Here is a 13282-nt window from a genome sequence, read left to right on the forward strand (position 1 = left end):
TTATCCCCTCCCTTGATTAACTTCCCTTTCTACCCCCTCCCTTATTTTTCCCCCTCTTTTTGTTTTTAAAGGCCTTATGAATTCCCTCCCCCTTCACCCCTCCCTTTTTTTGACCTCCCCACTCTCCTGCTCCCCTTGGTTTATCCCTTCTAACTTTCTCAGAAGGGTTAGATAAGAGTTTTATTTCCCAATGGATAGTATAGCTACTCTTCCCTCTCCGGGTTGATTACACTGAGAGTAAGGTTTGCTTATTACCTCTTTATGCCCTCTTCCTCTCCTTCTTATAATAGTATTTGTCCCCTCTCCCTCCCATGCCCTCTTTGTGTGTAATAGAATATTCTATTTTCTTATTCACTCAAGTTTCTCTTGGTGTCCCCTGCTATTCACCCCCTCTTTCCCATCCCCCATGTCATCTTAGATTATTTAGTGTTCCACCCTCACCCTGTGAATTATTCTTCTGATTACTATAATAGTGAATATTATAATAGTGAATAGAGTTCACTACAGAGAATTATACATAACATTTCTCTACATAGGAATACAGATCTCACTGAGGCCCTTAAAAAGGCAAATTTAAAAATTATAAGTTTTCTTTCTTTTCCCTCTGTATCTTATTTACCTTTTCAGGTTTCTCTCGATTTTTGTGGTTCAATATTAAACTTTCCATTTAGCCCTGGTCTTTTCTGTGCAAATACCTGGAATTCTTCAATTTTGTTGAATGCCCATACTTTCCCCTGGAAATATATAGTCAATTTTGATGGGTAGTTGATCCATGGTTGCAGGCCCAGCTCTCTTGCCTTTCTGAATGTCGTATTCCAAGCCTTACGGTCTTTTAGCGTGGAGGCTGCCAGATCCTGTGTGATCCTGATTGGTGCTCCTTGATATTTGAATTGTCTCTTTCTGGCTTCTTGTAAGATTTTTTCTTTTGCTTGAAAGCTTTTGAATTTGGCAATAATATTTCTAACCGTTTTCTTCTCTGGGTCGAATGTAGTGGGTGTTCTATGAATCCTTTCAATGTCTATATTGCCCTCTTATTGTAGGACTTCTGGGCAATTTTGCTGAATAATTTCTTTTAGTACGGAGTCCAGGTTTCTATTAATTTCTGTTTTTTCTGGAAGACCAATTATTCTCAAATTGTCTCTTCTAGACCGGTTTTCTTGGTCTGTCACTCTCTCATTGAGATATTTCATGTTTCCTTCTATTTTTTCAGTCTTTTGACTTTGTTTTATTTGTTCTTGTTGTCTTGAGAGATCATTAGCTTCCAATTGCTCAATTCTAGCCTTTAGGGATTGATTTTCGGCTATTATCTTTCGGTTTTCGGCCATAATCTTCTGGTTTTCGGCCATAATCTTCTGGTATTCCTTTTCAATCTGGTCATTTCTGGTGTTCAATTGCAAGATTCTACCTTTTAAACAGTTATTTTCTTGCCAGATCTCTTCCATTTTCCTCAAAATCTCAGTTTTGAACTCTTCCATAGCTTGTGAGGAGTTTTCCTTATTTGAGGAGGGTCCGGATGCTTGTTTGTTCTCCTCCTCTGTTTGCTCGGTTGTCTGGATTTTCTCTGTGTAAAAGTTGTCGAGTGTTAAAGGCTTCTTTTTCTTGTTGTTATTCTTTCTCTTCTGAGCTTCCTGAGACTGGGTAGCCATCATTAGCCCAGCAGCTTCTCAGGTTTATCCTCTCGCTCAGTGTCTGTCCGCAGTCTATTGGCTCCTGAGGTCTGAGTTCTGGTTTTTTCCAAGGTCAAGCCCCCTGGTGGACCCCCTTGCTTGATCCTCTGCAGGAGGTTCCTTTACAAGTCTCAGGGAGCTGCTTCCACAGTCGTATACCCGTCTGCACTGGTTCCCCACTCAGGTTTTCAGAGCTTTAGTTCCTGGCTGTGTCTGCCTCCACCCACGCCTCCGCCCGTGCCTGTGCTCTCAGCCCGCGCTCTGCGCCCGGCGTCCACTCTCTGCTCCCGCGCTCAGATTTCGCTTGCATTCTTTGGCTTATTGGGGTCCTAAATCTTGCTGCTCTCAGGAACAGGCCCCGGAGCTGCCAATGACTCGATGGGTGCCCCAAACTTGCTCTATTTCTTTTTAGCTGGCTTCAGAGCTATAGATGTTGTGTGTGGAGGGGGTGGGGGTGGGGTGGTTGCTCAGCCTGCGATTTAGTGAGAGCCCTTTATAGCCTGGAAATGTCTCGATTCCACGTACCTTCCACGCTGTGCCCTGTTGTGGGGTTCCTCCGTTCGTCTGGACTTGTTTTTATGTCCCCTTGAGGAGTTTTGTGTGTTTCGGTCAGGAGAGGTTAAGAGTTGCTTCTTACTCTGCCGCCATCTTAACCCGGAACCCTATTCAGTTTTTTAAGATATTTTTTTCAGTATTTTTTGTGCCTCTTTGACCACGTTATTGACTTTCCCTCCCATGAATTCCTTGTATCACTCTCATTTCTTTTCCTTTACCTTTACCTCTTAGCTCTCATAGTTTTTTGGGAGTGCTCCCAGGAATTAGTTTTTGGGCCTGAGACCAATTCACATTTTTGTTTTTGAGGCTTTTCATGTAGCTGTTTTGAAGTTATTATCTTCTTCTGAGTTTGTATTTTGAACTTTCCTGGCACTATAGTGTCAGGACTTTCTATATTCAGATTATTTTTATTATTGTTATTTGCTCATTTTTCCAACCTGTTTCTTAACATTTGACTTTATGTTAAAGTTCGACTCTGCTCCTGAGTTGGGAGGTAAACTGTTCCAAAATTCACATTTTTCATGTTCTTCTGACCTATGCACTGATGTGTGAGAGGCCACAAGTACTCTTTTCTTTCCTGGAACTGTTAACCTTTCCTGACCTTCCCTTCTCCAAATGCTAGTCTTCTGTCATTCTCCAGTTTTCCATATCTTTTACTTGTGTTTTTGTTATATGCCTGCTCAGTAGAGTGTCATTTCCTTGGGAGCATAGTGTCTTGCCCAGAGTGAGTAATTTAAGATTTGGTGATTTGACTGGAACTATCAGTGGGTATTCCTTCATCCTCTTGCCTGGAATGTTACAGATTTAGTATGACCTGGTACAGAGCTGGGTGTGGGAATTTCTATCAGGAACTGGACTATATTGCTCAGATCTAGGCATTTGTTAACACCACTCAGATGCCAATTAGAAGAATCTCCTCAAGGGACTCAACCAATGGCAAGCTTCGGTTTGGTTAGGCTTTCTTCTAGGCTCTAGTCAGCAAAGTGTTTTTTTGTTTTTGTTAAATAGCCTGTTGAAAAACATAGGTGAGGATTGGATACTTTCGAAAAGCTTTTGAATGGTAGAATGGAAGATTTGGAACTTGTCCTTTGAGAGTTTAACATCTATTTAAACTAATAAAACTAATACATGAAACAAAAGGAAGCCATGCAATATGGTATATACTTGATATCATAAGACAGGGGTCAGCAACGTATGGTTCTCAAGCCGTATCTGGCTCTTTTGAGGGCCAGATATGGCTCTTTCTGGAATACTGTTGTGCTATAAGAAATGATGAAAAGGATGATTTCAGAAAGAACTGGAAAGATCTACATGAATTGCTGCAGAGTGAAATAAGTAGAACCAGGAAAACACTCTATGTACACAGTGTACACAGCAATATTGTGAAATGATCAACTGTGATAGACTTAGCTATCCACCTCCAAAGAAAGAACTGTTTGAGTTGGAATACAGATCAAAGCATACAATTTTTCACTTGCTTATTTGGATTTTTGTTTTATAAGATTATTCACTTTAAAAAATGAGCAATATGGAAATGTGTTTTGCATGATAATTCATGTATGATCTAGATCAACTTGCTTGCAAGCTCTGGGAGGGAGGAGGGAAGAAAGGAAGGGAAACAATTTGGATCATATAACTTTGGAAAACTTATGTTAAATTTGTTATTACATGTAATTGGTAAAATAAACAAATAACATTTTAAAAAAGATAATATAATCAGAACCTTTCATTTTGTAAATATAGTTTTTCTGATTCTTCTCTTTATGTCCCCTATTTATCAAATGTGAAGCCCAATCAATTTTGCCTCCAAAATATCTCTCATATCCATCCTTCCCTTTCTTTTCTCATTATCATTACCCAAATCCAGCTGATTATTGCATCAGCCCCTTAACCAACCTTGCATTTCCACTTCTCAGAGCTGGGGTAATTGTATCCAGATTCCCTGGGATCCTGGAGAGTGGTGAAGGCTTATAGCAGAGTATATCAGACCTGCAGAGCAGCACCGAGTAGGGAGTAGTTTGTGATCTGGTGGATAGCATTGCAAACTTTCCCTCCCTACCTGGATACCTTGAATCATCTGTTCTGGTGGAGTTGACTCCTGGCATCCTGAAACCATCCCTGGAATTAGCCGTGAGATCCCAAGGAAAGCCATCCTCAGATCCTTAGCTAAGCTGACCAAACCTGGCTGGAACCCGGTTGGGAGGAACTTTCCCCTTGTGACTCCGGTACTGCTTTCTTTGGGCCCTGTCTTGCTTAGATCTTAGAAGAGTGTAGTTAAGTCCCTTTCCCTTGACCCTGTGGTTTGCCCTTAGTCTGTTAGTGTAGAAAAACCCTATTCCCATCCTTTACCTTAGTTTGTCCCTTATTAAAATGTGTTATTAAACTCTTACCTTTACTTATCAGCTTCCATTGGCTCTGTCTTGTTGATGCTGGGTGGCATTTGGAGGCCAACAGCCATTTCTGTTATAGACATCCAAACAGCCGTTATAACCCAGTCTCCCTACTTGTTGGGCCCCATCCTGTCATTCCTGTCTCCCACACACACACACCTGGACCCATATTTACTGTTTAAAGCACCTTTCCCTGGTTTCTCCCTTAACATCACACAGCTCTAGGAAGTGTCTGAGGCTAGATTTGAACCTAGGACCTCCTGTGGCTAGGCCTGGCTCTCCAACCACTGAGCTATCCAGCTGCCCCCTACATTGGTTCTTAATAACAACTTAGAATTGTAGTAATACCTCTTTAGTTGGAGGAGGTTGTAAACTTATTAAAAATGTTAATATGAATTTCATTATCTTCCATTTTTAGCACACCTTAACCTCCCCTCTTTCCAGATGAAGAAATGGGCAGAATTATAGTAAATAAAAGGGAGTCCATACAAGTGTTGGGATCCAACAGCTACACTCAATGACAGTTTTTAGCTCTAGTTGTTGACCATTTTAGACTTTTGGGAGGTGAATACTGCTACCACTATTTTCCTTCATCCAAAAGATACCTTTTATAAATCTTGGCAGATTCAAACAAAGATCTTGAAGTGTATATGTTTTATATAGGGAGGGAGGAGTATCCATAGGATAATAGAATCCTAAATCTGGCCCTGGAAGAGTCCTCAGAAATCAGATAGACCAACCTCTTCCTTTTATAGATAAGAAAAGTCATCTGTAAATTGTAAAATCTCATTACCAAAGGTAGTGTAACACCTGCTCTCCTCCTGTTTTCAGTGTCTATTCAAGATATTTGTGCTGATAAATACCCTTTGTGAGCTATCTATCCAGTAGTGTATCAGAGCCTTTCACTATAGGTAGACATTTTTCTTCTGCTTGATTTTTTTCAATATGAATATGTAGACCAAATTCTTTTGAGTTATTGTAGATTTCATTTATGAGGCAGTGGGGCAGGAATCCATGAACTTTTTTTAAAATAAAATTTTATTGATATCATTTATTTTTTACAACTTCATAAATTTCTTCATTATCCCTTCCTTAGAGGCCCTTCCCAAAAAACAAATAGTATTTTTAATACCAAAAAAAGAGGAGGAAAAATCTAAACAACCATTGAATACATTGAAAAAGTCCAAACATCTGCAATATGCAATACATGTGGACTCCATGTCCTTGAAGGGGTGAGTTGGGCACATCCTTTCATATCTTTGCTTTTGAATCCTATTTGTTCTTTATAATTTTGCAAAATTTGCTTTTGATTATTTTTGTATGTGGTTCTTTCCATGAAAACGGTTGTAATCATTATATATATATTGTTTTCCTGACTGCTTATTTCACGCTAAATCAGTTCATGTAGTACAGTGGTTCCCAAACTTTTTTGGACTACCTCCCCCTTTCCAGAAAAAATATTACTTAGCACCCCCTGTTACATACTATCACCATCCCCTTACAGTTATTCACTGCCCCCTGGATTTCTGCAGCACCCACCAGGGGGCGGTGGCACCCACTTTGGGAATCACTGATGTAGTACATCTTTTTTTAATGCTTCTCTGTATTCATTATATTCATCATTTTTTACAACACAGAATATCTTACTACTATATTCCTACACCACAATTTGTTTAGACATTATCCAATTGGTGGGCAACAACTTTGTTTCCAATTCTTAGCTATCAGAAAAGTGCTGCTATAAATATTTTTGTGTATATGGAGGCTTCTTGTCATTGTCTTCTTTGTGGTCCATGTAGTCTGTAAGCCCAGCAGTGGACCCTCTGTGTTGTTTTAGTCATTTTGTTTGCATAATTCCAAATTACTTTCCGAAATGGTTGTACCAAACCACAGGTCAACCAACATTATGTCTGCCTACACTGTAGCATAGTCCCTCTGACTTTTGACTCTTGTCATGTTTTATCATTTTTGCCAATTCAAAGGATGTGAAGTAACCTGTATTGTTTTGATTTTCTTTTATTAGTGATTTGGACTGCAGCATTCTTTCATGTGTTGTTACTACTTTAGAATTTGTTTTTTTGAGAACAATTCATCATATCCTTTGATCACTTAATCTGGGAAAGCTGTCTTAATATATGTTTGTTAATGGTCCATAGATCTATCTTGTATATGAAATTCCAATCTTGAATATGAAATTCCTATCAAAGAAATTTGATACAAAGATTTTTTACCCCATAAGACTACTTCCTTTCTTATCTTAGGTTTATTGTCTATGAGGAAGCTTTTCCATTTCATGTAGTTAAAATTATTGTATCTTTTTTAATTGCCTCTAGACTTTGTTGGGTTTAGAACATATCTCTTACATTTAACCTTTAAGAGGTATATAATCCACTTCTCTTCTAATTGTAATATGATGTTTAATATTAAGTCCACATATTCATTTAGAATGTATTGTGAAGTGTGATATAAGATGTTGGTAACTGCCTAATTTCTACCACTCTACCTTCCACTTTTTCTAGGAGTTTTTATCAAATAGGGAGACATGAACTTTTTTATATATATGTATGGATTTTTAAAAATAACTTTCAATACAATTGGTTTCCTTTGTGGTCTTAAGTATTTCATATATTAAAAGCATTATTTTGAGAAAAGGTCCATAGACTGTCAGACTGGCAAAAAGTTCTATGATGCAAAGATATTTAAGAACTCCTGCATAGGAGTGAGAACATAATTCAATCAGCACTGTAACAGTTGCAAACAGAAGCAGCTAGATGACATCACCCTCTACATGGAATCCCTTTTTGATTTATGGAATGGGAGAAGAAAGGCAATAAGGTTAGGTACAGTATTTAGGCCCAGGAAGCTAAAAGAGAATGAAATCTGTGGGCAGCCTACTTAAGCTTGCCTACTTTCTTTTGCTTCAAGGAGTAGGAGATGTAAACTTTTATGCATAAATGATTTTGAGGGGTCTGGTATATGTATGTAGGCATCTACCATTCACTCTGCCTGCAGATTTTAGGTAAGTCACTTGTTTATCCTTTGTTTTCAAAGAGGACCAATAACATCACTGATTGAAGTCTTAACTCATGAGTAAATTGGATTTAAGTGAGGCAATGTGCATGCACAAAGTCTTTAGCTTTTACTCTCTTCATAGTCATCCAAGTTTGGTGTCAGTGTGCCAGGTGATGTCCCAGAAAGCCATGGACGACCTTGGTGTTGTCCATGTCTGACTAAGCATCGAATGTTCCATAGAACTTACTTCAGCCCTGCCTTCATGGCTGATACTATGCCATTCTGTTAATAGTAATAGGTTCCTCTCCCTAACTCACCAATAGGTTTGAGGCCTGTTGGTTACCTTCAACCTGATTGAGCCCTTCTGCTGAAACGGGGTTGTGTCCATTGTACATACTCAAGCTTCTTGGAGCCGGAGGTGAGAGCTGGGTTGCAGGTAGACACCAAAGAAGGATAAACAGCCCTGCAAGCCCTCACAATGGAGGTGCTAGTCCTTGCCGAAAACCCTATACACTTAAGTAATTTTTGGTAGCCACCTAACATTCGTATTGCAATTTCCCCCCTCTTTTTTCTTTGTCTCTCCCACTTTATTTTTCCTAACTTTTTCTTCTTCTTTTCTACTCTCTTTGTTTAGATCTCAGGTTCTTAACTAGTGTCTGTGAACTTAAAAAATAATAATAATGACTTTTGCAGCAAAGAAGTCGATATGTAAATTAAGGAAAGAAGTAACTTACTACCCTTGATAAATTCAGGTTTTCTGACCCAAATGAATTGTAACTGTGGTCAATAAAAGGATTGATAGCTGTGGTGCTTCAATCATTGTCAGTAACAGTGGAATGATTATGGAGTATTAGAAGAGTTATGGTTGAACTAGTGAAATATTAAAATCATCCTAATTTTTTTTAAAGTGGAAATGAATAGTCAGCAAACTATAGGACAAGTTAATATAACTTTGATTTCTGGGGAAACTGTATTATGATTAATGAGATGGTTTGTGATATTCTAGAAAAGGCAGTAGAGATTTCATAGAATCAGTACACAGTACAATCTTGCTAAACTGGTACATAAAGGGAATGATTTAGACAGGATTTACTAATGTTTTGGCAAAGCATTTGAAAAAACATCTCATACTCTAATGGAGAAAGTAGAAAATTCATAACTGGTTAAATGACTGGGTTCAGGATAACTGCCAATGGCAGCTTATTAAGAAATCTTCAATGGGGTGCCCCAGAGGTCCCCAAGTTTTTAAATGTCATGCATATCAATTTTGCATATGTTACAAAACTGGAGGGAATAGCAGACACTTTGGTGTTGCTCAGGTTAAAATCTAATAAGAATAAACTTCAGTAGGAATAAGGTAAAGTCTTAGATTTGAGTTCACATTTCCACTTCCCTATATAAAATAGAGAAGCATGTTTAAACAGCCTTTTAAGAATGATCTTGGGATTTAGATGGACTTGGAATTGTTAGTGTGATACAGTAGGCCTCAAAAATAATAACATTTGAATTTTAAGAAAGTCAAAGTTTCTAGGAATGAGGAGGTAATAGTTCTGTGCTCTGGGGGAATATGTTGAGTTCTGGGTACTGTAGTTTTAGAAGGATGATGAAATTGATATTCATAAGCTGGAGAGCACCTAGTGAAAAGCTTTTGAGCCTTTGTTATATAAGTATCCATTGAGGGAACTGGAGTCATTTAGCATAGAGAAGAATCAGAGGGAACCTATTATTTCTAGGTATTTAAATTTGGATGAGAGAATAGACCTGTTCTCTTTGGTAGAAGTCAGAACCAGAAGCCATGGTTGGAAGTTTCAAAGAGACAAATTTAGGTTTGATGTCAAGAAAAACTTCATATTAGCTTTTCAGAAACTGACTGGCCAATTGTTGATTATGCTATAATGGGCATTTGTATTCAAGTACCACTCAAGTCTGTTCCAACTCTGAAATCCTGTTTCTGTAAGATAGACTTTGAACCCACAACTCCTAACCCCCAAGACATCTCTCTACTATATCACCACTGACTAAAATAATACAAACAAAAGTCCTTCTCATAGGTAACTTGGCATTTGCCTAGCTTTAGTGTGACTGTTTGATGTTTCTTCTTTTTGTATTATAAAAGAGGAAGTAAAAGCCTTATGGGTGAGCCATTCCCTTCAAAGAAAGAAGGGAATACAAATTGTCAGATTTGACCTCCTTCAGGAAAGCTTTCATTATTTTTTAAATTAAATTTCATTTTTTCCTTTTCATTAATTTTTAAATTTATTTTTTATTCTGAACTTCACAAATGCCAAATCAAATTGGCATTTCCATTTACATAGTAGAACAGAAAGAGAGTTGTACACAAAACTGTAGGTTTAGTTCCTCACCTCTTTTGGTGCTGCCAAAGGACTGTTTTTCTTTAGTGCTTTAGTTTCATGAGTAAATTGTAATTCTTTAAAATCCAGGATCTTTATAGCTATAATTATGTTGGCATGTAATTGTAAAATTTTTTTATTGAATTGTTTTTCTTTAGCTGGTTTTTGTTTTTTGAGACATACAGAAAATACCGAGGTTATAATTTAGATCATAGCTCTGCTGACAGCATTGTCTCTCACATTGTCCTTACCATGCTTATAAAAATGGCCTTTCTAAATAAAACCTTTATAGGTAGGTTATACAACATGGGGAAGGGTATCACTCTGAGGTTCCTCTGCCCATTTTTTTTCAGCGTCCAACCATTTATTTATTTATTTATTTGTGTTGGTTTTTAAAATTTTATTGATTAAGACAATTTTTCCATGGTTACATGATTCATATTCTTTCCTTCCCCTCTTCCCAACCCAAACCCTCTTCCCAAAGCCAACATGCAATTCCACTGGATTTTATGTGTGTCATTGATCAAGACCTATTTCCATATTATTTCCATATTATTGATATTTGCATTAGGGTGATCGTTTAGAGTCTGCATCCCCAATCATATCCCCATCGACCCATGTGGTCAAGCAGTTATTTTTCTTCTGTGTTTCTGCTCCCACAGTTCTTTCTCTGGATGCAGATAGCATTCTTTCTTATAAGTCCCTCAGAAATGTTTTGGATCATTGCATTGCTGCTAGTAGAGAAGTCCATTATTATAGATTGGGCCACAGTGTATTTGTCTTTTTGTATAAGGTTCTCCTGGTTCTGCTCCTTTCACTCTGCATCTGTTCCTGGAGGGCGTTTCAGTTCTCATAGAATTTGTCCAATTTATTATTCCATTTAGCACAATAGTATTCCATCACCCAACAGATACCACAATTTATTTAGCCATTCCCCAATCGAAGGGCATCTCCTCATTGTCCAATTTTTTTGCCACCACAAATAGTGCGACTATAAATATTTTTATGTCTTTTTCCTTATCTTTTTGGGGTAACAGCAGTGGTATCCTCTGCCCATTTTCTTAACAGTAGGGGTTATCTTTTACTTTTGTATTGGTATCTTTCATACTTAGCATGTTGTGGATTCTTAATACCTGTTTTGTCCAGATTCTGGGGCTCAGATGAGAACTTTTTTGAAGGTAGAGACTCTTATGACTGTTTATTCTAACTTAAATAACTCCTTATCATAATGAAAAGGGCTAGAGAGAGATGGAACTTTCATATTTGGGATATTCCCTTTGGTTAGAGAGCAGTTTTTGAACTAGATCTCTGAAGCCTGATAATATACTTTTCAGTTGCATTAGGGACTATTTTGGGTAGTTGGAGCAAGGAGTTGGTGGCTTACTTTTCATTTGTGATTTAATTAAAATTAAATCTAGAATTTTTAAAAATTTGAAGGCAGGGGGCAGCTGGATAGCTCAGTGGATTGAGAGCCAGCCCTAGAGACAGGAGATTCTAGGTTCAAATCAGGCCTCAGACACTTCCCAGCTGTGTGACCCTGGGCAAGTCACTTGACCCCCATTGCCTATTAAAAAAAATAAAAAAAATTTTGAAGGCAGATAGTGAGGTGGTTATGATATTAGCTGCTCTAAATTAGGACCTTTCTAACCCCTTTGGTTCTACTTTTTATGATTGCCCTTTCTCTTTAAATTGTCTAGCAACCTCCCTTCATAAAGTCTATTAATGCTTGTAAAACCTTTGTGGTCAAGAATGCATCCAGAGGAAATAGCCCCATAAATTGATTTTCTCAGGATTCTAATAAAGTTTGTGTTGTACCTTTTCATGTTTCTTTGGTTAGCTTATCCTTAAGTTCACTTTGTTTATGATTAATTAGAGGCCTGGTCTTTTTGTCTTTATCTTGTATTGTCAGGGCTAGGTCCTGGTGGGTGGCATAATGGATTTCTCTGCTTGCAGCTTTCCTGTTGAGGAAACCCTTGCTGTTTAGAGTCACATTTTTCCTTTTTTAGAAGCTGTAGGTAGTCAGCTCCTTCCCTTTGTACCTTCTGTTTCTTCCCTTTACTGTACTGCATTACTTGCATCATAGTGGCATTCCTGCTTTTTTGGTAGGTTGAATGCCTAGTCCTGAACCGCTGATGTCTAAGTGTGAGTACTCTGCTGGCAATAAAACTATCTAAGGACTAAGTATGTCTTGGGGAAGTAAAGATCATTCATTTACTGTATTAAGGGTTGGGTTAGGAGTAGTTGGGGAGGAAAGTTATATTTTATTTTAGTCTTCTTTTCTTTTACATGAGTCTTTTCATTTTTATACTATTAATATTTAGGCAATATTTTTCTTCCGTATCTAGTCCTTTCTCAATTATTAAGGTAAGGGAATTGTCATTCGTTATAATGTTTTAAGATCTTAATAGGTTTCCTTAATTTCATGAAGGCTAAAGTTGAGAGTTGCTTGAATTTTTGAAGATTCTCCTTATACACATGATTATCTGTGATTTCTTTTTGTTTTCACATTTACATTTTTTATAGAAATAAGGGAAGACCCATTTCAGAGCAGAAATAGGAAGGCTTTTCTTTTTTGTAATCAGCTATTTTCTAGCAGCAGAATGTTTTTGAAACTCACTAAGATTTTGACACTGTGTTGTCAACTTGGGGAATGGTTTGTGAGTATTTCAGAATAGCAAATGCTTTCTTGGATTTATTTTTAATGAGTAGATAGCTTTAGTTGCTAACACTTGTTATTTACAGCTTTTGAAAGTAAAGTTGTCTTAATGAACATATTTTCAGTATTTAGAATTTAGAGAGAAAGAAGGATTTTCTTAATGGTCTTTCTAACAGCGTTCTTTGGAATGTGTTTTGATCCTTAAAAGCAACATTTGAAGTACAAATACAATGTTTTGTGTCACTGGGAGGGTTTTGCTCTGTAACTTCAAGCAGTTGGATTACATTATTTGTTTCCTTCCCATGTTTAAGCCTAGGTTGGCCAAAAGCAGCGCTAAAGAAAATCCCTTTTGTATAGGTGGGGGAATGTAGGCTTGTTATAACAAATGTCTAATAATCCCACTTGTTATAGTGGAATTTTATTGTTGAAGTATTTCAATTTCGACAAGTAGGAATTTGCCAAGATATATAACTCATAAACTGATGGAGAATGAAATGAGCAAGATCAAGATAATAATTTATATTTAAACAACATTGTTAAGACACACAATTTTGAAAGACTTAAGAACTTTGATTAATTCAGTTACCAACCACAGCTCCAAAGGATCAGTGATGAATGATGCTGCCTACTTGACAGAAAGGTGATGGATTC

The sequence above is a fragment of the Gracilinanus agilis genome, chromosome 2 (genome assembly GCF_016433145.1).
Source record: "Gracilinanus agilis isolate LMUSP501 chromosome 2, AgileGrace, whole genome shotgun sequence".
Classification (NCBI taxonomy): domain Eukaryota; kingdom Metazoa; phylum Chordata; class Mammalia; order Didelphimorphia; family Didelphidae; genus Gracilinanus; species Gracilinanus agilis.